The sequence below is a fragment of the Pollicipes pollicipes genome, unplaced genomic scaffold, assembly GCF_011947565.3.
Source record: "Pollicipes pollicipes isolate AB1234 unplaced genomic scaffold, Ppol_2.1 Scaffold_7262;HRSCAF=8765_pilon_pilon_pilon, whole genome shotgun sequence".
Taxonomy (NCBI): Eukaryota; Metazoa; Arthropoda; class Thecostraca; order Pollicipedomorpha; family Pollicipedidae; genus Pollicipes; species Pollicipes pollicipes.
In genome coordinates, this window is record NW_023597055.1 from 2,957,572 (window position 1) to 2,983,444 (window position 25,873).

Consider the following 25,873-nt stretch of genomic DNA (forward strand, 5'->3'; position numbering starts at 1 on the left):
AGACCAGACCAGACCAGACCAGACCAAACCGGGCCGGGCTGGACCGGATCGGAGCGGACCGGAGCGGAGCGGACCGGAGCGGACCGGACCGGACCGGACCGGACCGAACCAGACCAGACCAGACCAGACCAGACCAGACCAGACCAGACCAGACCGGACCGGACCAGACTAAGCTATTGAGGACGAATGTGTGAGGTCACGTTTCGCGGCACTCCGCCTCATGTCAACACTCCTGTCAAAACCAAATCCATAACGTGACCAATCGCACACCAGATGGCGGCAAATTAAGCGCAGCCGTTTGCGTGTCAACGCCTGATAGCAATCCACCACAATGCGAGCACACCTGTCCCTGCAGCGTGAGCAGCGCTCGTGCGAAAGGTCTGCTCCAGACAGGTGCCCCGGCCGCGCCGGGCCTCGTCCAGCACACTTCACCCGGCAAAAAGCGCCGGCGCCGGCCGCGTTTTCAGTATTCCCGCCGGCCCGGGCCGGGGCAGAGGGCAGGCACGCTTTTTCACGGCGCGCGCCGCCCGCCCGCGTGCCGGCGCCGCATAATTCAGCAGCTGGAGCTGGGACCATTACCGGATCCGCGGCGAGGCGAGCGACACTGCCAGGCGGCGCCGGCGCCGGCGGCCTCGGTCAGGTCAACCGCACAGAGGCAGCGGCGTGGAAAAGCTCGGAAGATTGGGTAAAAGCTCGGTTTCGTGAAAGGTTGACCGCGGCAGAGCTTGCGGGGGTTGGTGATGCAGGGTAAGGTCTGATTTCGGACCCCGGTGAAGCCCGCCCGCTTTTCAGGGCGCTCTGGTCATGACAGACGCGGGGACTCTGGTCACGTGACCACTGGTCTCCACCAGACGAACGATTCGCGGAAACTGAGTCTGGCTGATGGCATGTGACAACGGCGCTCAACAGTGGACTGCGGGCCTCCTCTGAACACTGAAAACAAGCATAGTTGAACACGTTGCCTCACAGACAACACTTTTCAGGAATAATTACCTGCGAAATAATTAGATCACGGCGCTAATTATTATTTCGCGGCCTGGGAATCCACTCGAGAAGCTCAACAAGTCACCTGTTCATCCGCTGCTCAGCCTCGCCCGCGCCGTCGGCGCCTCGCACCAGCGAGCGGCGCCCCAGGCGGCGCCGGGTCACCAGGTCACCGTTTGATCTCGCCGCGGGCGGTGGCACGCGCGCACACCAAGCCGGCCGGCCGCAGCACTGGCTCTGGCCGGCCGGCGCCGCGCCGCCCACGTGGCCGCCCGGGCGCTGCCAACTCGTCGGCGCCGACGAGCTAGAGCATCGACACCGACGGCCCGGCGCGGCCCAACATGGCGTGCTGCTCCGCCCGCTCGCCGCCACCATCGCCTCCCCCCCCCCCCCCTCCGGCGCTGCATTGATAATCTCGAATCTCGGATAATCTCGGTGCTTTTTTCTCGCCTGCAACTGACGGTTTCTGTAATGCCAGTCTTCGGTTCGACGCACTTTTCTGGGTAGGACATCGCTATAGTGCGCGGGCAGGCTTTGTCAGAGTTCTGCCTTCCTTCCAACGTGGAGCGATTTTGTTACGATACGCGAAAGATCAAAGCGGAGCCTACAGGCTATAGGCTTAATCGTTGCAGTACATAAAACAAAATATATAACAGGCGCATTAGGGGCGCGGGAACCTGGGAGGAAAGCGGAAGGGAGGGGGGGGGGGGGCTAAGCTTCGCGACTTTCTGAAGATCTAACATTGGTCTGTGGACACTGGATGAAAGAAAAACAAAAGCCACTATCGCCTCCCCCAACTTGGGAGGACTTCCGCCTCCATCAGGATTCGAGTGAGCTTGGACCAGGTGCGAGTGTGCACACACATGGGGCTCACTGAATTTCGAAAGCAATCCGTCACAACTAAAAAACGACTAAACCTGCCTCATAACGAGGCGGACGGCGTTTTAAAATCAATCGTTTTCCTTTCGTTCTAGTTGTCGGTTGGTCAGCCCACGCCGACCACCGCCGTCCGTGACCACGCCCGCTTCAGCGACCATGGCGGGGGTGGCGCTGGACGAGCCACCCCCGCGCACGCCACTGGCCGATCCGAGGGGGGTCAGACAATGGGGGGCGGCGGCCGTTTCCGAGCGGGACGCCAGCTTCCGCCGGAAGCCGCGTCAGCTGGCGCGGCGCGGCGGCGGCAAATACGGCGCCGCGGCGCGGCCGACCGGCGATAATACCTGCTGTTTGCACTGGCACTTCCCCTTCTGGCGGCGCGGCCGGCGCCCGACCGGCCGCCTGTTCGGAAGGGAAGCCGGCACAGAGGCTATCGATCAGACCCCCTCCCCCTGCGTAGGGCGCCGACGGCCGAGCGGCCGCCACCGGCCAGTGGAGCTGCGCGCTGCCTGTCTGTCGCACGCGACACTGATCCCGCAAGGCTGCGGACCTCGCCACGTCAGGTGACAGGCTTCCCAAAGTTTACGGGGTCTGACACCATGTCCACGGACGTTGCGTGGAAGCGAACGCCTTGAAATGTCGGACGCCCCAGAGCTCTGCCCCGTGGCGATGCCCCGCGTGGGGAACATGGCCATACGATGCTGCCCATATCGCCCCTGGTCCGTACACGTCCACCGTATGGTCAGCTGGCCCGGAACGCCGTCCGGTGAGCTGGCCCGGATCGCCGTCCGGTGAGCTGGCCCGGAACGCCGTCCGGTGAGCTGGCCCCACACCGCCGTCCGGTGAGCTGGCCCGGGCCGTCGCCCACCCACGTCACCGATCAGCCACCGCACGATCTCACAAATTCCTCGCTGTGAGCTCGCCCCGGGCCATCGCCCGCCTCACATGCCGTGCAGTCGCCTGTTCCGCGAACGCTTGACCAAGGGGTACGCGCCCAGCCCTAATCACAGGCGGCGGCGACTGCTGGCGCGGGGCGGCGGCCGGGTTCCGCGCCGGGCGGCCGTTAGCCCGATCCGGGAACCCAGCGCTGCCCCGACGGCGCCGGCATCTCGGCGCGTCGGGCGCCGAGGGAGGTGCCCCGCCCCTTCCCAGAGCGGCGCCGGCCGTCGGCTCCGGCCGGCTCCGGCCGGGCTCCGGCCCGGGAGCAGGCGAGCCGGCTGCGTGCGCCGGCCGGCCGCGCCCCGGCCGGCCCCGGGCGCTGTTCCGCGGCCAGGCCACAAATCAGAGCCGACAGCTGCCCCGGGCCGGGACGCTGCCGCCGGCGGAGAATGCTGCACGCGGCATGCAGGCGGCGGCAGTAAGGCACCGCAGCGGCGCCCCGGGCGCAAGGCTGGGACGTCGTCAGCGGGGCGAGGGAACGCCTCTAGAGCAGACCGTATGACGTCAACGGAGGAACAGTGGAATGCATTAACAGTCACGACAGCTCTGTTAACGATTATGTAAGAAAGATGGCCTCTACAAAAATGTTGGGCGGGGGACGAATTCCTCCCCTAGGAAACATCTTATGCCTTTCGGAAAGCCATTGCAGTTTCTTCCATAAACGCAATAGCCAATTCCTCAACGTGACCTGGTTTCGATCAGAAAATATAGTTATGTCTTGAAAGAATCCTTGTGAAGGCTTCGACTGCGAACCTCTGTTCGAACTCTCTTCCATGAAAACGTGTTTGCCTTCTTTTATAAAGCTTTGTGCTGTGTTAAAAACTCATCGGTAGAGAAACGCGTCATTTCACCCGACCCGGCCTGCTGCGGATGGCTCCGTTACATTTTATCTGTGGCTGGTGCAGTCAGTTGGCGGTTTGCTTCAGCGCCGCCCACGGCGCGCGTCCGCCGCGGCACCTGTCATCCGTCTGTCATCCGTCTGTCACTCGTCTGTCACCCGTCTGTCACCTGTCAGGACCTCGGGTCGGTCTCGGCTGACTGCCAGCCGCGAGCTGACTGGGGGTCAAGGTCGAGGCAACCCCTCGGACCATCAAGCCGGGATTTGACCGTGTCCTCACTGCCAGGCAGCGTTCGCGGTCCCCGCGTGAGCACAGCACTGGCGCGCGCCTCTGCAGAAAGGGCGCGGCGCGCTGCCGGTCCGCGACGTGAAGCCGACAGTGCGCCGGTCAACCTTCCACAGGCTGACCGGGATTGGATAAAGGTGTTACGTAACCGACAGAACGTGCGTCAACATGTCACCGGAGGGCCCCGTGGCTGCGCACCGCCCGACCCACAGGTCACGCCCAGCACAGGTCACAGGTCACGCTCGGCGTAGGGCACAGGTCACGCCCGGCGTAGGGCACAGGTCACGCCCAGCGCAGGCCACAGGTCACGCCCAGCGCAGGTCGCAGGTCGCGCCCGGCGCAGGTCACAGGTCACGCCCAGCGCAGGTAATAGGTCGCGCCCAGCGCAGGTCACGACCTGGTTGCAGGGCGACAGCCCGTGGCGCCGAGCCGCGCGACGATGATTTGCGCTTTTGGACGCCGCAACCTCTTTGTCGCGGAGCATGCAGTCGGCAGCCCAGTCGACCGGTGGCGAGCTGGGAGCGCGGAGGGCGTTCCCCGGGCCGGCCGAGGCGCGCGCCGCACGCTCCGCACCCCGCCGCTGCCGGATCGATGGCCCCGCGTCACGGCGCCCGTCACAGCCGACGTCACGTGACGGCGCCCGCCCGCCGCCGGCCGTGGTTCTGACGTCACACGGCGCGGGTCACGGGGCGAGGCGACGAGCGCGGGGAGGCTGGGGTCTAGGCCCCCACGCGACAGCGCGGCCTCGTGGCTGGGGCATCGGCCGGTGTCCCTCCGAGGTTCGTGACGTGGCGGATGTGCTCCCCGACTGCCGTCGCAAAGCACGGCCACGGGGCACGCCGCACCGTCGGCGGGTCGGAGCGCATAAACAGGCGTAGCCGGCGTGTCAAAATATAAACCTTTGGGTCAAAAACGACACCGTTTGTGGAACATTTCGGGCTCCCAGGTTTTTAGACCTTCATGTTATTTCGGTTTCCCCGTCAGGAATAGCTGACATTTCCGCCGATTTCGTTCTCTTTCTGGATATGGCGAAAACATTTCGGCCTCGAAGACACCCTTCGCTGAGGCGATTTCGGCACACCGTCACAGCGCGCGGACACACAGTCAGGCCCTGCTGTCTGCTGAGCGCCGCCGCGAAACGAGACGATCTCCCGGAGAAGCAGCCGTGCCTGCACAGCGCCAGTGGACGCGGCGACGGCCGGAAGCAGTTGGACCGCACCGGAGCGCGGACCGCAGCGCGCGGCCGCCGGCGGTCGGACCACCCCCGCCGGTCGTCACCGCCGGACATCAGGGGCCACTTAGGTCGCAGGCAACCGCCGCCGTGAGAGAACGCGCCCGTGAATGCGGTGCATAACGAGCGCGGCGAAGGTGACAACTCCGACGGAGCGCCGCCGGTCTCAGCCGTGGCCGGATGGGGTCAGGCAAGGTCACCCGAGACGAGGTACGGACAGATCATGTCTGACAGGGACGTATGACGTCAGACAAGGTCGGACGAGGTTGCCAGAGGCGATCCAGGGACAAATCAGGTCTGCCACGGATGCATGACGTCAGACAAGGTCAGACAAGGCTACCCGAGGCGAGGGGAGGGCAGATCAGGTCAGATAGGGACAGATGACGTCAGACAATATCCGCTGCGGTTCAGATGACGTCACCATCGTGCAGACGAACGATCGGGGATATGCCGTTCCCGACCGCGTTTCGCAACGGCAATGCTTCACGGGCGCAAACGGCTCACCTCGGATAACTTCACGGTTGCGATGGGTGTCCCAAGCGCTGGTGTAGCACCCCCCGGTCGGCTGTCTCCTGTGAGTGGCCGCCGTTTGGGAATTTCAACCGACACCGCAAGCTTTCACAAAACTGTCACAGCGGAGCTCCGGCGACGCTGAGCTTGTACAGCCTGATCGCGTTTGTCTCGGTGAGGGCGGTGAGATCTGGCTGGTACCAAGGCCGCGGCAGGAATTCCCACCTGACCTGGCTCACCGGCTCCCCCTTGATCTCCGTCACCACCGGTCCCACACTAGCAGACAATTGGGGCGGCATCAGACCGCTTTACGAGGCCCCCAGCACACTTAACACGTGGTCACGGGCATTTCTGCTGTTGGGCAGACGATGCTGCACTACATGCACCGTGTGCATGCACGGCTGTGAAACGGCACCCCAACCACTAACAGCGGGGTTGGTCTCATGCTCTGGCTACCTTCTCCCAGAAGCTAATGTCTATCTGCATTCCGGAAAATGGTACGTATAAAGAGACTTGCGGACTAGCCAAGCCACTTGGTGAGAATTCCGCAATCTTTTCGCAAAAGTGCGATTATCGGCTTTCCGGCACGCGAGGATACGGTTCCGCGTCCAGGTGACCGGCCGCGGACCCCCGAGGGGCCGGCGCAGGTGCCACGCGGCGGCCGTCAGCCTCGGTCACCTCACTGATGATGCGTCTTTCACTCCAGCAGCGGACGGAAGTGCCATGCCGCATGTTGGCGCAGCCTGAACGGGCCAATACTGACGAGATGGGACCAATGCTGACGAGATGGGACCAATGCTGACGAGACGAGACCAATGCTGACGAGATAAAGGAGCCGCTGGAGAGACGGGGCCAATACTGACGAGATGGGTCCGCCGCTGAAGAGAAGGGACCGCCGCTGAAGAGAAGGGACCGCCGCTCACGAAACGGGACCGGGTGGGACCGGGCCGGACCATTACGGCCGGCACGGGACCGTCGCAGGCCAAGTCAGCTATCGAATGCACAGGTGACGTCGCGGGCGCAGTGACAAGAACGAACACACATGCGCGGGATGTGTTGACCTCCAGTCCGCGGGAGGGGACTCTAGTGCAGACCTCATCGGTCTGCACCGATGCATCGGTCTGCATCGGTCTGCACCGACCTCATCGGTCTGCACCACCAGTCACGGGACCGACAGCGTCAGCAGATCTGCGCGCCCACTGGCAGATGCTGCCGGATCTCAGCTGCTTCATCCTCTGCGCACATTCAAAGCCATCATCCGCAGGGCGAACGAATGACTCTCTGATCTCGTTCCAATCCATCCGTTTCAATCCAAGCCATCCGTTTCGATCCCACCCGTCCGTTAATCCAGTGCTCCAGCTTGTGTCGGTGCGAGTTCGACGCGCCATTGGCTTGACGTCAGCGGCGGAAGATAGTGGGCAGCGCGCGGGCGTGTTGGGCCTACGGCCGGTCACGAAGGGCATGATCATCTGTGTTGCACATAACTGGCGGTGGGTTAAGCTTCCGTCAACACGTTCATTTCGCGCCGTGCTTAACTGGCTGCAATGCGATCCGTCAGTGGATTTAGTGCCTTGGCCTGACAAGCCTTTTAGCCAAACAAAGAAAACCGGGGATTTGCGGTGAAACCTGAGCTTGCCATTTGGCAGATTAGCTCGTGCAATTCCATGGCCTTACAATGCATAATTCAATGAGGCCGGCCCCCATCCGTGTCAACAGATGGTTTGGTCCTAAGAATTGTTAGGTGAGGAGTGGAACCAGGCCGATTTAGGATGTAAGCAGTGATTATTTGGCTGATGCGCTTATGTTCATTCCGATTTTCAATTTTGTTCACCACGGTGTGCATCCGTGGCGCACCTGCCAACGGTCTCTTGTGGTGACGAAGCGGACAGGGTGATTTGGAGCATCAAATCAGCGAGGTGATTTGATGCCCCAAATATGCCTAATTGTAGGCACTGCTAGAGACAGCCGCTCAACGCAGACCAGTGACGCACAATGACGTTGTTGGACATAATCGTAATTAATCAGAATGGGATGAAAGAACAAAAACGACAAAAAAGTTTAAAAGAGCGGCGCTAAGAGTACAGCAATGCGGTGTGAGACGAGCTTCCAAAACGGGAAATCGAGCTTTACGGACAGATACGAGGCGACGCGTATTAACTGGTTCGCAGGATAACAAGATGTTGGGTTTCTCCAAACATTTACAGGCGCGTTCGCTCGTAGCGGCTGGCGAGGTGCTTCTCCGTGGCTGCAGGGGTTCCAGCAGCATTACATTTTTCCAGTCAAATTTCGCACGAAGGATATCACGCACGGCCGGGACTTCCCGAATAGTTGGAAGGGCTCGTGTCCTAACCTGCACTCAAACACGGTGCCTTTAGACGATACATGTAAATAATCGTCTAAAATCAGAAAATGGCCCCGCTATCCTTTCGAGAACAAAATCTTTCAGTCTGGCACCAGGCACCATGTTGTCTTAAAACAACAATCAATGTCATTTCAGTCACCGACTATTTCTTCCAAGTCACAGCCCCACATAAGCAGATCGGACCAGGCAACACCTGTTGCTACATGTTGCGGGCACGACTGATCGCGCCTCACCATCACCACTGGTGCAGTCCACGTCCCGCATCACCGACACCAGCCCACACACACACCAAGCGGCCGGCTACCGGCGGCGGCACTCACGCAACTCAGGCGCCTCTCCGGTCTTGAGGTGCCGGCGCGGCGCTGCAGCACCAGCCCCGACGATAGGCGATCAATAACCACACTCAGGGCACGCCGGCGTCGCCACACCACCCGCCGCTCGAGGGAGACTCGCACTGCGGCCGGGGCGGCAGCGGCCGGCCGCCGAGCCGGGCCGGGGCGGGGCCTGCAGCGACTGACGCTGATTGGTCGGTGGCCGAGTGCGTGCCGGGGGAAACTGCGGCGAGAAAGTGCCCCGAAAGCGCCGTCGGTCATGGGGCACCGGTGCGTGGCGCTTGTCGCAGGGGCAGGGCATGCGTGGCCGGTCATGGGGCACCGGTGTGTGGCGCTTGTCGCAGGGTCAGGGCATGCGTGGCCGGTCATGGGGCACCGGTGCGTGGCGCTTGTCGCAGGGGCAGGGCATGCGTGGCCGGTCATGGGGCACCGGTGCGTGGCGCTTGTCGCAGGGGCAGGGCATGTGTGGCCGGTCATGGGGCACCGGTGCATGGCGCTTGTCGCAGGGGCAGGGCATGTGTGGCCGGTCATGGGGCACCGATGCGTGGCGCTTGTCGCAGGGGCAGGGCATGTGTGGCCGGTCATGGGGCACCGGTGCATGGCGCTTGTCGCAGGGTCAGGGCATGTGTGGCCGGTCATGGGGCACCGATGCGTGGCGCTTGTCGCAGGGGCAGGGCATGTGTGGCCGGTCATGGGGCACCGGTGCGTGGCGCTTGTCGCAGGGGCAGGGCATGCGTGGCCGGTCATGGGGCACCGGTGCGTGGCGCTTGTCGCAGGGGCAGGGCATGCGTGGCCGGTCATGGCACGGGTCAGGGGATGTGTGACCGGTCATGGCACGGGTCAGGGGATTGTGACCTGTCGCAGGGGCAGGACATGCGTGGCCGGTCATGGCACGGGTCAGGGGATGTGTGACCGGTCAGCGGGTCAGGGGATGTTTGACAGGTCACGGCACGGGTCAGGGGATGTGTGACCGGTCAGCGGGTCAGGGGATGTTTGACAGGTCACGGGGTCAGGGGACGCGTGACCGGTCACGGCACGGGTCAAGGGACTGCGACCGGTCAGCGGGTCAGGGGACGTGTGACCAGTCACGGGGTCAGGGGATACGTGACCGGTCACGGGTTAGGGGGATGTGCGACCCGTCATGAGTTCGGGGATGCGTGACCGGTCACGCTACGGGTCAGGGCATATGTGACAGGTCACGGTATCAGGGATGTGTGATCGGTCACGGGGTTAGGGATGTGTGACTGGTTGGGAGGTCAGGACGAGCGTTATGATCGCGGCTCGTAGGTGAAGTGTCACCAACCATGGATCCGACTGAGTGTCGTCAGTGGTTGTTGGTCGGAGGAAATGTAACTGGCTTGTCTTTTCCTTCAGCTTCAACCAAAAAACTGAAAAAATCGGGCGCAAAATACCGCAGGCGGAGCATTCAGCTGGAAATTAAAATTGAAAAGGGAAAATAAATTAAACGAGAAGAGAAAATGTTTATTTTTTGTATTTCTTGAGGATTGCATACACCTTTTCCAGAAAGCCCTTCAGCGCAGTCCAACTGCTTCACTAGACCTGCGGCCAATTATAGTTTCAAGCGAAACATTCCGACAAAACCTGCAATTTAGGCGCAAGATGATCGGTATGGGGTTCTTTTGAAATGGGGCAAGCCCTCACCAGTCTGACCGTAACACGAGGCGTGTTCAGGGAGAAAATTAATAGGCAGGGGATCTTCACCGACTTTTCGAGAAGAAGGGGAGGAAGAGGCATGCATGCACATGGGAATGTAGGCAAATAATTGTGAAGATTGCGAGGACCATCTTTTTTACATAACTATGAATAACTATGAATAGCCCCGTGCAGTGCGTTTAGCACCGGTCAAAAGTTCGGTTCAGGAAGTTAGCACAGGCAAAAAACCTTATTACCGTTGGTATTGTGAAGACCTGTGTTGTAATTTATGGCCAAACCTTCAATAATTAATATATTTTACACATGTTCATGGTGGTTCATGAAAAAATGATATTGATATTTCAAAATTAGCACTTGACCCACAATGACTCCAAAAATGTTGGTCTCCTTGGACTAGGACAGCCTGAACACTGTTTGTTGGAAATCACAGAATATCGTGAGAGACCTGGCCTTAATCGCACCCTGGCAACACCGTCAATACCTTACACTGATTTATTGCTGTCGGGTATCGGAACGTTGAATAATTGAACCAATGCTGAGCATTACAAATGCATTTCGTCAACCCATCAAACTTTCCCTACATCTTACCTGTGTGTCAATTAAAGTGACTCCAATCTGAGAAAAACTTCAAACTTAGAGCAGGCTGGTTTATTCGACAAAACATTTTGATTCTCCAGGCCGAGCGGACGGATCCGACAGTGTCTGACCAGAGGTCAGGCGGTGTCACTGGTCATACTGGCATATCACTGGTCATAGGTCGCGGGGTCCGTTACTGATCAAGCGAGCGCATGTCACCGGCGTGAGGTCGAAGCGTTCCTCGCCGGTAATCAAGCAAAGAGAACGCCACTGTTCATGCGTCGGAAAAGTTGTTTCTAGTCACGGTACAAAGCATATTTCTAGTGTCTTTTTCATCAAAAGATGTTTTTTTCCTGTCCTCTTGCAACACCACCATTTTGCCATCCGTGTTCGCGAGGGTATATTGGGATGGACGACAAAATGTAGGGCCCATTACTCTCGCTTAAGAGACAGCTGCTAGACATCACGTCAATGTGGCGAAATAGCTTGGTTGATAGCGCGTTTGGCTCCCACGTAGGAGGCCCGGGTTCGACTCCCGGGTGATGCTATGCTGTTGTGACGGCTGTGGTCGGCAACGCTCCAGAAAGACTAGCGCAACGACATATCCCACACAGCCTTTATGAAAAGGAATGACGCACTAAATTCAACTGCTATGGTAAAATAATTTCACCGCGCATTATGGTAATGGGTGAACATCGCTACCCATCAAAAAAAGTGTGCCAGACTGGAACCTATGGGATATTTTCAGCCATACGCTCCCGCCTCCACCCCGCCCATAATCCATTGCACGTTGCTCTTTAAGTACCACACGTCAATGGTTCATCCCGACGCGTTCCCGCCTGCTAACTTCTTCCTTTCCTATAACATCATGTCTGAAGCTTTAATTCGGACTGCCATTTATCATGCCAAGGCACTTCAGAGCATTCTCAGACCTTCTATGAAAACACACCGTTCAGTTTTCGCATCCTACCATTCGAACGCTGATGACTGGCGGTCGACCAAAAGCCATCATTTCGTGCTGCTTATTGGGAGATTCCGCCGTAAGCGAGACTAATTTTCCATACATACTCCGACGTCGTAAACACTTTGTTCTCGTATCATCAGTCCCAGCAGCACACGCCTATTCCGAAAGACAGGTGCCATGCGATTCGCACGTGCTCAATTAACAAAGACTGCTAAAATAGCTGCTGATCGCGGCACAAGTAATAACCGTGACCTTCGTCCTTCACGCACGAAGTGGCGGCCCTTAGTGTCGTCCTTGCTGGGAGGGCCCGGTGCGGCGGTCATTAGGGGCGGCAGGTGCGTTTGGTCACGTGCCACGCCGCCTCGGGCGGCGTGGCGCGGGCTCCGTATGGCTCCACGGCCATCAGATGGCCAGCGCCAAGATCCGCTGGGGCGGAGGTGCCATAATCAGCCAGGCACGCGCCAGCCGGGGCAACAGCTGGCAAGCTGCCATCTTGCCCCGGCCGGTCATAATCGGCCGTTTTCGGCTGAAGGGGCCAGGTGCAAAGCCAGGTGTAGGGGAGAGGGTACGGGAGGGTTGAGTCTTCCCTTCTGTTACGGAGGGCGCGTGCGCAAGACAAGAAGCCGCCCCTCCTGACGGCGTACAACCTGGGGCTTAGTATTTCTGTGGATGGTACTCAACCTAAAATTGACTAATACAAGGCATTGTAATAATCATGTCATTGAAATGAATCACATAACACAAGTTTAGCATTCGTACCGCGCAACTGCAATGTACCATTCCGCAATGCACGCCGTCATCATTGATTATGAGTCAAACACGTTTTCTGGTGAACATATTAAACACTCAAGAAAATCAACTTACTACTGACTACTAACTCATAGGCTTCTTCGCTCCGGGGCTTTCGAAATATGTTCACTCAGAGCATTAATTGCAATTAGGCCCACTGTAAAATAAAGCCACGTTCACCAAATGTGTGTTTGAACGTACCTCGCCTTTAATCGTTAGAACATTAGCATCACACCACCATCACATCACATTAATATTAAATATTAACATCGGTGGAAAGCATTAACATTGATTCCACTTGAAAATCGCATACATGGTATGATATGTACTTCAAATACAACATTCGTTACATCTTGGTTTAATTAGGTGTTGATGGTGGCGAACAATTTTCAGTCACATAAAGGAAAAATGTTTTCAACTACATCCATCAGCTTAACATCAACGGCCTCTGCCCCAGTAACAGGTACGAACAACACGCACGTTTACCGCGACTGCGATATCCCGTAAGTCCGACGCCATTATCAGCTTTCTGGGCGGGCGCGGATCGAAACTGCAACGCCCCAACAGCACAATAACCAAGAAGCTAAATGCCGCATGAGAAAACAGCTGCGGATGCACGTGGCCGGCACGTGCAACATATGGGCGAGCGTCAAGTGCAACAGCTCAACAACAGCAGGTATCCGAGAAGAGGCTTCATCAACTGCATTTATGAAACAATGGGTTTGCTGTGTTGATGGTTGTTTAGTTCTTGTAGGTGTATTTCATCGTAAGGCCCGTTCTAGATCGGAGGTAGTTGCAGGCGCGCCGCCTACCACCCCCGAGCCGGTGTGCTTCGAGGCATGCGGCTAACTGTGCCATCGGCATGAGGGACGAAGCCGCTCACGACTGCCGCAGTCTCTCACAACGAGATGTGCCACCAGCGCGAGAGACGGAGCCGCTCACGACCGCGACGGTCCCTTACAGCCAGATGTGCCACCAGCGCGAGAGACGGAGCCGCTCACGACCGCGACAGTCTCTTACAGCGAGATGTGCCATCGGCGTGAGGGGCGAACCTGTTCACGACCACGGCAGTCTTAGCCAGATGCGTCACCAGCGTAAGAAGCGGAGCCATTCACGATCACGGCAATCTCGTGCGTCGCAAGATAACTCAGACAGCAGAGGTCACGGCGCCAGGCCACCGCGCCGTGGACAATGGTGACGGAGATGGTGTCGGGGATGGTGCCGGACCAATCCGCCGCTGGTCGACACCGAGTGAGCGGGGCCAGGCGTCCTAGCAGGTCTCCACCGGCCGGCTGCGGGAGCCGCCGTCTCCACCGGCCGGCAGCGGGAGCCGCGGTCTCCACCGGCCGGCTGCGGGAGCCGCCGTCCTCACCGGCCGGCAGCGGAAGCCGCGGTCTCCACCGGCCGGCTGCGGGAGCCGCCGTTCTCACCGGCCGGCAGCGGGAGCCGCGGTCTCCACCGGCCGGCTGCGGGAGCCGCCGTTCTCACCGGCCGGCAGCGGGGGCCGCGGTCTCCACCGGCCGGCTGCGGGAGCCGCCGTCTCCACCGGCCGGCAGCGGGAGCCGCGGTCTCCACCGGCCGGCTGCGGGAGCCGCCGTCTCCACAAGCCGGCTGCGGGAGCCTCTGTCCCCACCGGTCGGCTACGGGAGCCGCCCTCCCTACTGCCCGGCTGCGGGGGTCACCATCTCCACCGGCCGGCTGCGGGAGCCGCCGTCTCCACCGGCCGGCCGCGGGAGCCGCCGTCTCCACCGGCCGGCTGCGGAAGCCGTCGTCTCCACCGGCCGGCCGCGGGAGTCACCGTCTCCACCGGCCGGCTGTGGGAGCCGCCGTCTCCACCGGCCGGCTGCGGGAGCCTCTCGGCCATGCGCCGCCCGACTACAGACCGACCTTAATGAGCCGATAAAAACACTTGTACACTCGACACAGCTATCACATTACCCCGATGCGCGACGGCGATAGCCGTGCGGCCCGGCGGCATTGACAAATACCACCACTCTGTCTGAGGACTAATTAAGTCGCTGACAAATGGCGGGAGGGACCCAGCGCGAGTCAATGTCTGGGCCTTATTCGGACCCCGACTCGGCCGGCCGATGGAGAGATAGTGCCCCAGAGGGCGGACAGAGAGGGGTGCAGGGTGGGGAGATGCCGCCGGCCGGAGAGGGGTGCAGGGTGCGGAGACACCGCCGGACGAAGAGGGATACAGAGTGCGGGGACACCGCCGGACGAAGAGGGGTGCAGAGTGCGGGGACACCGCCGGACAGAGAGGGGTGCGGGGTGCGGGGACGCCGCCGGACAGCGAGGGGTGCAAGGCTCACCCCGGAGTGAGGTCATGGTGTTTGTTGCCAGGCCGACACGTCGACGAGTTCGGAGAGCAGGTTCACGCTCCAAGAATGGACGCGTTGTGTTCCGAAGCGCTGTTGGCTTGCACAGTGCTCGGCAACAGCGGATCCGCTTTAGCAAGCGGGCGCTTATGGGTATGTGTGGGCATGTAATGCATGTGTTAACTCGTTTGTTTTTTAGCAGAGATTATGGTAATGTGTCTGGAAATAAGTCAACGTCCATCCGTAAAAAGACGACCATGCTTGTATGCAAGCCGATAAATGAGATAATAATGGCGTAGCCAGTCTTCCTTGTCATCGGATGAAGAGAATAATGTACCGTATGGCACGACTGCGCTGCCACATACGACCACATTACACTAGCTCAGTAGGTTTGATGACAGTGAAAGAGGGCGTAACCGAGAGGCGCGCCAAATTTGTATTAATTCTCATCTGAAGGATTGGATGTGCTATGTGACGTAGTAGGAACTATAATTGGTCAGATACCTGCTCAGAAACCCAGCCAGTATTGATTACGGCATGCTTGGATCATCAAATGCAATACCGACAAGACGCCGTATAGTTTTTTTTGTTTGTCACAGTCTGTCATGAGATTACAATGCATCGCAAGGGCTGATTAACACAGAACTCATGCAGCCAGCAAGCCGCTGCCCTTACCTAATTTATCTGTTTTTCATAGTATGTACTTTTGTTCATGAGGTAGCTGCCTAAGCATTGTGGATATCTGTACAACTAAACTATAAGCAAAATAAAAAGGCCTCGTTACCACTGAATGTCCTGACGAATTCGGTCAGGCAGCTCTTGTCTAGATGCCAGGAAGTCGCATCTAAGATCAATGGTTTCAGCTTTTTGATTGCTTCGGAGGCGTTAGACGAATTTATGGCCTATGGTATCTGTTCATGGGCAATGTGGTGTCCTTTGTCCAAAAACCTGTCAGCATTTCCGCTCAGATTAAGCTCTTTTGAAACAAGATTGAGGTGGCAAAAGTATTCGTCGAAAACTAAGTAAAATATATAACATTCTTGGAATGCTTGGCTAGAAGATTTAACGTTTGTATTTCGTCACATTTTGTGAAGAAGACCTTTTTAACTTATGTATTTTTTCAGCTCTATGACCGCGAAATGTCTGGCGTGCGCACAAAAAATTGAAACACCAGACAAATTATGAACAAAGAAGAACATTGCACCTGCTGTCACGCCATTTTGAATAATTCGTCATTTAATCCAGGCGTGCACATGGCCCCACTCGCGTTTGGGTTTGAAGTCTGTAGTCTTTGGTGCCTCGTTGTGCCTGCCCTGCCCGCCCTAAACTGCGGTCCGCAGAGCCCTCCCACCCGGACCACCGTGATCATGGCTCCCAATGGGTGTGTTGTGCGAGGCCCGAGGGCCGCTCTACGGCGGCCCGAGGGGCTCACTCAATGTACTGTCAGCTCAGATGTGCCGCCGATTACGGGCCTGGTTCACCCGGCATCACACTCGCAGCATTACTAAAAACGGTAATGGCTTAATCGGATCTCGCCCATTACTGGTCAATGCCGCTGCTTTCTCCCCAAACGCTGCCCCTTCGCGACCGATGGGGTTCGGCCGGCCAGGGGCGGCTCCAGGCACGTGATCGCGGGGGCAGGTCGACTTGAGCCCTCATACAGCGGCCGACCGCTCCCCTTCACATGACGCCACATCAGGGCGGTCGGGTCGACGCACCGCACCCTCCACCCACGCACCCTGGCGTCGCCCCTGGCCGTCGCCATGGCGCCTTTCATCGGCGGGCGCGGGGCACATTCCGGGCAGACACCGGTGCCTTTGATGCGACCACCGGCGCGACGGCCGGCCGGCCAGGTGACGCCACCGCCGCCGCCGCCGGCCGTGGGGACGGGGGCCTCCGCGGGGGGCGGCCCGCTGACGTGGGGTGTAATTTTTGGCCCCCCGCGCGCCGCCAGGTCGCTTTGTGTCGCCGGATAATGGGGCGCGGGCAGCGAGCGCGGGCCGCCGGACAAAGCGCCCGGCCGTCGGAGACCGCCGCCACCAAATTGAAATGTTAATTGGCGTCGCGGCGACTCAGCCCCCAGCCGTAAATAGATGGGGCGTCGCGCGATGAAGACGTGTGGAGACGGCCGGCCACCGCCGCGGCCGCCGCCGCGCCGGCCGCTGTGCCCACTGACCGGTGGGACACGCGGCCGCCGGCCGCGCGCGGAGCGGAGCAGTGCGGGCGGGGAGGGCGGCGAGCGAGCCGGGCGTCACGCGTGGGCTGCTGCTGTGACGGTCCTTGATTTGATCTCGAAACTGATGTGATGTGTCTTTAAATCGCGGGTGGGTTTGGATGCAGGGAATGAGGAGAATCATTTCAGAGCAGCGCTCATGCATCCTATACCGTGAATAAGACACGCGCGCAGTGCGCGTAGCCCTGAGGCACACACGAGAAGCTATATGCATTAATGGGCTACGTTCAAATCCCCGCACTACATCCCGGTAAAGTCGGCAGCTGGATCGGATCGGTTCGATTCTGGCCACTGCCTCCGTCTGAAACGGGCATCCGAGTGCAGCTGACCACGGCGGCACCGAGCGGGACATGGTACACCTGTGATGTTCATGTAGACAATGTTGAGAGTTGGAAGCCGGGCAGCGCCGCTCCCGTGCCCGCGGTGTCCGCTGGGGGCGGCCGGCGGCCCTGCTGTGCCCGCGGTGCTCGCTGAGGCCCGCTGGTGCCCGTCACCGACAGTCGGCTGGCGCAGAGAGGAGGCCCCAGAGGCCGACGCCCGGTACGGCTCAGACGTGGAGGTCGTCCAGAGCTGCCCCAAACAAGGTCATGCCCCCCGAGAAGGCATTCGGTCGCCCGGCCTCCGCCAGCGTGGAAGACGGCCAATGCTGCTGACGTTGCCAGTTGCAAGTCGTGATCAGGTTGACAACGATTGAATTAAGTGTTTAGGACCAAAGCATGCCGGTTCTGGGCGGCGCTGTGACGGGCTGTAAGGTACCAGCCACCGCTGTCGATCAGACTGGCGTCGCCACCGCAACGAGAGTCCCGCACGGACAACCCGTTGGAAACAGGACATCCGCGTCCGTCTAATCCCTCGGCAACCCGATTATGACATCGATCACTCAAAGCGGCGCCGATTACAAAGAAGTTTTGTGGCGGGCTGCGGCAAATTACCGCAACCGTAGAAACCGGCAGGATCTTGCCGCTCATTGGTGCTAAACCTGAACTCTTGCAACATTCGCCGGCGTACGAATACCTCACATAAATCAATGACACGAGCATGGTGGGCGAGCTCGTGACCGCCGCCTCTCGTGCCCTGTGTCAGCTCACGCAAACTTAAGCACACTAACGCACACCTACGCACGCATACGCACACTTTGCCGCGACACGCGTAATGATTTGGCCGAAGCCTCCACTGCACATTCGGCTCGGGCGCCTTGGCGGTCTGGGCATTCAGCTGGGGCTTTCTAATGACCCACCATTCATGCAGCCATGCTGCGCTCTCATGCACGACGCATTCAGCTCGGGCTGCGCCATTCCAGCGGTGCTCACCGGAAGGCGCTTCGCATACCGACAACGTCATCGGAAGTGTTATCGGTCGATCAAAGCATCGGGAGCGCGTAATGGGAGGCGGTTGCTATGCCACTTGTCGCATCGGGAGTTCCCATACGCAGGGTAACAGACCCAGTCTGAACGTCCCCACCACGTCATGATGTAGGCGTCGTCGCCACGTGAGGCTTAACCCTGGTTGAGTCTTTGGACGTCTGAGCGCGATGACGTCACGCGAGACTAGCCCTGGTCTGATCATTTTCGCAAGACATACACTCCACTGCAGCGTGAAGTACTGCCATCACATAAGGCTGAACCCTCACTGGACCGCTCTCACCGGGTGAGCCTGTCAGAGTGAGCAGGCTTCTCACCGGTGCCAGCAGACCCCTCTCACCGGGTGAGCCCGCCAGAGCAGGCAGGCATCTTACGGGCACCACCGAAGCGCCGGAGACCCGCCTCGCCGAGCGGGCCGGTCGCTGTGCTCGTGTGGTGGGGCGGGCGGGCACTGTCGCCGCCGCGGCTGCCGGCCGGGCTCGTTTGCGCCTCGTTTTGCAGGCGGCCGGCCATCAGGTGTCGGCAGGACAAAGCGCGGCGGCCGCTTGTGATCTCCGGCCGACCTCCGACAATGACCTGTCATTAGAGGAGGCCGGCCGCGCCGCCGCGCCGCCCGCCCCTCCCTCTCGCCTGCAATCTATCGCACAACACCGTTCGATTAGGAGTTGACGGGCGCTGCCGAGAGGCCCGACGGGCGGCTCATCTGCATGATGGTGACGTACGCTTCCCGGCGCCGTCGACGCCGGCTGAGATACGCGTCCAGCACACGCGCCCGTGACCTGCGCCAATGGTGCTGTAGCGTGCCCTTGCTTGTGGCCCGCGGCGACAGTCGAGAAGTAATGTCGGTGTGAAAGCCTGGGCGGCGGCCCGCCCCGGCCCGTCAGCCCGTCGCCTAATCCGCAGCTCAGGCCGGCGGCGCCCGCAGCAGACAGAGCGGGCAGCTCGGACCGGCGGCGCCCGCAGCAGACAGAGCAGGCAGCTCGGCCCAGCGGAATCCCGCAGGCAACACAGAGCGGGCAGCTCGGGCCAGCGGCGGCCCGCAGCAGCACAAAGCGGCAGCCGGCCAGGGCTGCCCGCAGCTACAGATCAGGCCGGAACGCGCGGTCAACCGGACATGCCCTCTCCGCCGCCAGGGCCGCGGCGGTGTGCGTTCAGAACCCGGCCGCGGTGAACGACAGGTCGCGCTTATGGAGCGGACTTTACGGGGGCGCCGTCCGCAGTCGGCGCATAAATAAAGCCATCATTACCGGGAGTGACCGCAGAAATGCGCAGACGGCGCGGCGGTAGGTGGGCGGCGTCTCCCCCCGTCCTCAGCGTGAAGAGAGAGAGAGAGAGAGAGAGAGAGAGAGAGAGAGAGAGAGAGAGAGAGAGAGACAGAGAGAGAGAGAGAGAGAGAGAGAGAGAGAGAGAGAGGGAGAGAGAGAGAGAGAGAGAGAGAGAGAGAGAGAGAGAGAGAGAGAGAGGGAGAGAGGGAGAGAGAGAGAGAGAGAGAGAGAGAGAGAGAGAGAGAGAGAGAGAGAGAGAGAGAGAGAGAGAGAGAGAGAGAGAGAGAGAGAGAGAGAGAGGGAGGGAGGAGAGAGAGAGAGAGAGAGAGAGAGAGAAAGAGAGAGAGAGAGAGTCTGCCGACCGCGCCGCTCTCGTGCTGCGGGCAGGGGAGAAAGGGTCTCGGGCGGGGAGCCGAAGATGGTGAGGTGACCCAGCGCGCCGTATATAACCCATCTGGGAGTCAATACCGCCAGTGTCGTCACTCAGGGGCTTATCAAGACAGGAAGCCTTCACAAGGACAGCCGAGGGGCGGTGCATCCGCGACCTTGACAGTGCACGACACGTTCAAAGGGGCGCCGGGCCAAGTTCCGCCGCTATCGTGCGCTGCCAATGAGCGCACGCCCATGTTTGCACTGTTGTTCCCAACAAAACGTTTGCCACATGCAAACATGAGACATAAAGGTGCATACCAATCGCCGCTAGCACGGGGCGCTGGCAAATCGGATGCAGCAGCGCTCCGCGTTCTCAATATTTGAACCCGTTCTCTGAGGAATACATTTACTCGGAAGGGAGTACGCTGTAGGGGAAAGAAGACGTCAAGACAAGTAGCGCGAGGCGGGAAAGGTGCCGCGTCATCACAGTCTGAGCATCCATCCCACAATAATTGCACATCAATAAATGTAATTACGAGCCATCATTTTCATTCCAGCAAGGAAAACTACTAGTTTTGGTAGCCAAAGTAGTACTAAGGCATGTAGGTACAAAGCAAGCGACCAACGCGTAGATTTTACGGCTGATTCCGTTTACACCGGCAGTTGTGCCACGGTAATGCCGGTAAAATGCCAGAATACGCCTGGCAAATACAATCCAATGAACACTACGACGTAACCACCCCAAAAGTTGCTTGCCCTGTCTTCTGACATAAAACATGTGTGACATACGTGGGCACGATGGCGGTGAGCGCACCCTTTCGACCGTTAATGTTTTCTTGTCGCGGAAAGGAAATTCTGGACCTTTTATCCGGTGCTAGTCGATATGGAAGCTGACTACCAACACTCCTGACCGGGAATGAGTTCAATGCATGTCCCATCCACTGCCTCTGTCGTCACAAAAGCGGCGCAAAACCGATGATTGGCGGAAACCTCGTTGTCGCCACAAATACCGAGTGTGACCTTTCTCATCACCTGGAGTCTGCACTCACTCCGCAGTCATGGCCCCCGGATTGCCTCGCTATTTGCGTCATCACGCAAGTCACCCCGCTAACATGTGACCGACCATTGTCATGCCGGCTAGGACAGAGCAGCGGCCGCGCAGGCGCGCCGCGTGACGCGGCCGTCCCTCACGCCGGCTCAATGTGCTCATGCGCGCCCCGTGCTCCGGCGGTGCTCGCCTGGGTTCCAGATGTGCGGCGCATTGGAGCACATGAGCTCCGTGGTGGTTGGCGTCAGACAGATCTCGGCACAGCTGGACGGATGGAGGGAAGTCAAGAACGGAGCACCGCTGAGGCCAGGTGCGTTCACCTGGCATATTTTGATAACATTGTCTGCAGCCCCCCCCCCCCCCACTCCTCCCCCAACCGGCACCTTCCTGTCATGATTCAGCCACTGGAAAGAAAACCACCGAGGCTGTCATAGCGACGCCTCAGTCGTCCAAACGACACAGCAGAAGACGCCGGCCAAAACACTGACGCCGTGCGGCGTGAGCCCTGATTGGTCGTCGCTGATAACAAAGCTGCCGCCAGACGGCGGCCCCGGCAGCATGACCTCCGACCCGCGCGGCCACTCTTCGGAGGCTATTTCTGCGGTCGGCGGGGACGCGGCGCGCCGCCCTGTCATTAGCCCGCTCTGCGACCGGGCGCCCGCCTCAGTCCTGCACTGTAATAACGTCGTCATGTCGTCTGATGACGTCACTTGTGGACAGTTGCTGGGCACCCGCCCCAGCCCTGCACTGTAATAACATCATCATGTCGTCTGATGACGTCAAATGTAGACAGCTGTTGGGCACTCGCCCCAGCCCTGCACTGTAATAACATCGTCCTGTCCTCTGGCACCGTCAGCTGACGTCACTTGTGGACAGCTGCCGGGTAACCGCCCCGGCCCTGCACTGTAATAGCATTGTCCTGTCGTCTGATGACATCGCTTGTGGACGGCTGCCGGGCACCCGTCCCAGCCGTGCACCGCAATAACATAGTCCTGTCTTCTGATGACGTCACTTGTGGACAGCTGCCGGGAACCCGCCCCAGCCGTGCACTGCAATAACATAGTCCTGTCGTCTGATGACGTCAGCTGTCAGAAGCGGTCGTTGGAAAGGAGACGATACGGGGAGGTAAGGCAGTGCATGCGTTGCGCAAGCTACAGGGAGAGCAATACGCATATTGGAATTTGCCAAAAACCTTTGCTTATTGCATGATTCCAATCAGGCATCCAATCCGATTGAATGTGATCGAGTAAAAGAGCAACATACATGTCCCACTTTGGTACGCTTGCCCGCCGTTAACATTGTCACACTTCACAGTCACTGTTGATAACGTTTCTGTGGACTAGCCAACCCCATAACAATTTTGGGTTGACCCTCGATGAAAATCTCAGTACGGAGAAAAGACAGCAAGACAACAGACCGCCGTTTACGGCGGCTCAATAGGTGCCTCAGTGCATCATCTGTGCAGTGACTCTAGTTCGACTGTATTAGGGTTTTCCGGTCCCTGCACGCCTTTTGACCTACATACTCGTATTGCGAAATGGGCATGATCATTGCATGCATTTTACAACATCGCACGGCGTGTGTGTGTGCCTTTTTAAGTTGCGAACGACAAAACACTTTTCCATCATGAAAGTCTTCTGGCAGCCTGGGTGTTACTGTTGTCCTGACAGCCAGCTTTGCTGCAGCCAACACCGATGCGCAGTAAACAAATATTTAACGTAATCGGGGACCATTTGCTCTAATATAGCAAACGCATATTCTGCGTGCATCATTTCAAAGTGCAATGGGATATTTTTCCAGCTACAGCCGAGTGGTTGTTCACCACGACAAGAATATTACCGCATGGACTTCAGACCTTCACTTCAGACCTTTACTCCCAGTCGGCAGTCTGACCGGCCTCGCTTCTGCGACTGCTCCAGGTGGGGATGGGCGCGGATAAACCCGACAGTGGCGAGGAGACGTTCCTCCCTCTGTGCCGGACTAGTGCTGGTCTGTTGGCGCGCGGCCCGGCCGCTCCGCTGCAGCGTGTCTGGTGGGCGCTACAGTATCTGGTGGGGGCAGCAGTGTCGGGTGGAGGCTTCAGTGTCGGGTGGGCCCTCTGGTGGGACCCGCAGTGTCGGGTGGAACCCACAGTGTTTGGTGGGCCCCACAGTGTCTGGTGGGGCCCTGCAGTGTATGGTGGGCCGTACAGTGTCTGGTGGGTCCTACAGTATCTGTTGAAGGCTACAGTATCGGGTGGACCCCACAGTGTCTGGTGAGGGTTACAGTATCGGGTGGACCCCACAGTGTCTGGTGAAGGCTACAGTATCGGGTGGACCCCACAGTGTCTGGTGAGGGCTACAGTATCGGGTGGACCCCACAGTGCCTGGTGAGGGCTACAGTATCGGTTGGGCCCTACAGTGTCTGGTGGGCCCTACAGTGTCTGGTGAACCCCTCAGTGTCTGGTGAGTGCCTCAGTGTCTCGTGAGTGCCTCAGTGTCGGCCACTCTACGGCAGTGTCGTGATCGGCAGGCGACGGCCGGCTGCGGCAGTGACGACACCGGCCGATCCGACAGGTGCAGACAGTACTCCGGACACGGTGTTCGTCGGCCTCTATGGGCCTGACTAATGCAGCACCCGGGCGATGAGCAGCGCCTGCGCTCGGACGGAACGGCGGTGTGCAGCCCGTCGCATCACGCAAAGTCAGCTGGTCACCGCACCGCCCAGTCTGACCTCTGCACAACTCGAGTCTGAGGCTGCTCCAGCTGCGATGACCTTGCACCAGCGGTCTCAGTCTGACCTCTGCACAACTTGAGTCTGAGGCTGCTCCAGCTGCGATGACCTTGCACCAGCGATCTCAGTCTGACATCTGCACAACTCGAGTCTGAGACTGCTCCAGCTGCGATGACCGTGCACCAGCGATCTCAGTCTGACCTCTGCACAGCTCGAGTCTGAGACTGCTCCAGCTGCGATGACCGTGCACCAGCGATCTCAGTCTGACCTCTGCACAACTCGAGTCTGAGGCTGCTCCAGCTGCGATGACCTTGCACCAGCGATCTCAGTCTGACCTCTGCACAACTCGAGTCTGAGGCTGCTCCAGCTGCGATGACCGTGCACCAGCGATCTCAGTCTGACCTCTGCACAGCGCGAGTCTGAGCTGCTCCAGCCGAGCGGCTGCGATGACCGTGCACCAGCGATCTCAGTCTGACGTCTGCGCAGCGCGAGTCTGAGCTGCTCCAGCCGAGCAGCCGCGATGACCGTGCACCAGCGTTGCGACGCACTGTTCCGATGACGCGAGCGGTCGTACCGCGCGTCAGAAGCGCGGGCAACACGCATTAGCGGCGGCGCCGTTCCCACCGCAAGAGGACGTGGCCGGCATAGCTGCCGGGATGAAGACTGGCGGCGGCATGCGCCGCGAACCGAGCGAGAGGGGCTGTCACGACACCAGCGTGGGACGACCGCTGGGCGTGTCGGGAGAATTCTTGTGCCGTTCTCAGGGCAGACACTGACCATTACAACGGCACGCCGCGCGCGGCTGTGACCATGATTAATACGTCGGTGTCGCAAAGGTAGCGCGATAAGGCGTCGCCCGCATAGAAAGCGGCAGCGGTCTCCTGTTGTCCACCACGGTTTTGCCAGACTGTCGTTATCTTAGGCCTTCGCTGCATTTGGGCGTCGGGCGTTCCACTACGGTTCTACCACACTGTCGTTATCTTAGACCTTTGCTGCATTGGGGCGCTAAACCTGCATTACGGTAGTTTAATACCGCGTCATTTGCGTTTCGAATGATTGCTTTCAGGCGCCTTTGTCGCGGGGCGGGGAAGTGTGAAACCGCTCGTCCGGACCCTCCCAGTCGTAAATCGTCCCGTCCATGACAGGTTGTGTCAGCTGTCACATTGTGCCGGCCGATCGCCGCGCCACAATGCGGGGAATGTGACGAGACAATTCGCTCCAGCACTTGGAATGATGGAAGTGCTGCGGATGTAATTCTCTGGCCTGGAAGATCAGCTGCTGAACACAAGGCGTGCCCAGCATTTAGATGAGGTCATACGGTAGTTCAAGAGAGGGTGTTGCCGTCTTGGACAAAGTTGAGCTGTGCACGTGCTTAACTTGATTAGGCGCCTCCAAAGCGGATTGTCGAACTAGCCTTCTCGGATTTGTCTTTAAGGGCTCAGATTTCCCACTTGAATAACTGTTTTTGTGCTGTTCTTGCGTTGGCCTCCTCGGTCATCATTTTCATCGTCTGTTTTTATGAAGCAAGTTGTTGTGTTCTCTTATTCCCTTGCGCCCGACATATTCGTCAGCATGCCTACTTCGCAGCCGTATTCCTGGTACGAGAGATGCTCTGAGCGCTTGTACCTTACTTCAATCGAAATATATTACAAATTTCATGACGCTCCAGCGAAATCTCGGTTAGCATGGGCACTAATGGCGCCTGAGATAAATTCCATCTCGTCAGCGTAAAAGTCTAGCGGCAAAGGATTGCAGCTAATTGGCTGGGGCCTCTTATGCTCTGTGGTTGGCCGCCAGCAATGGCACTGACGGAGGTGTCATACTAAAAGTGAACTAGTGTTGCTGTCATATCAAACCCCATTTTCGATATGTATTTGAACATGAACCATTTTCTTAATTCATGATATCGGTCACCTAGTTGCACGTTATGTCTATGCGCACAGACGGTGGCAATAGTCTCGCACACGTGTCGCAGAGAAACGTCTAAAAAAAACACTGAGAAATTTACATTGCAAGCGCGATCAGCCGGAGTGGCTAGAGGTGGGACAGCCCTCGTGACCCCCCCCTTGATTCTGATGTTCAGGTCAGCACCAGGTCAGCGACCCGTCAGTTCGAAAACAGCATGTATACTTCGCAGCTGTTGGCGCGGCGCATACGGACGAGCTGGAGTAATTATACTCCAAAAAAGTTATACTGACAA

The 25,873-nt window shown here is 58.9% G+C and overlaps 1 protein-coding gene across 1 annotated transcript in view; it reads right to left on the minus strand.

Moving 5' to 3' along the window:
• LOC119113778 (rhomboid-related protein 2) overlaps nt 1-25,873 on the minus strand; it is a gene marked incomplete at its 5' end in the record, with an annotated part of 58,293 nt that overhangs the window by 18,501 nt on the left and 13,919 nt on the right.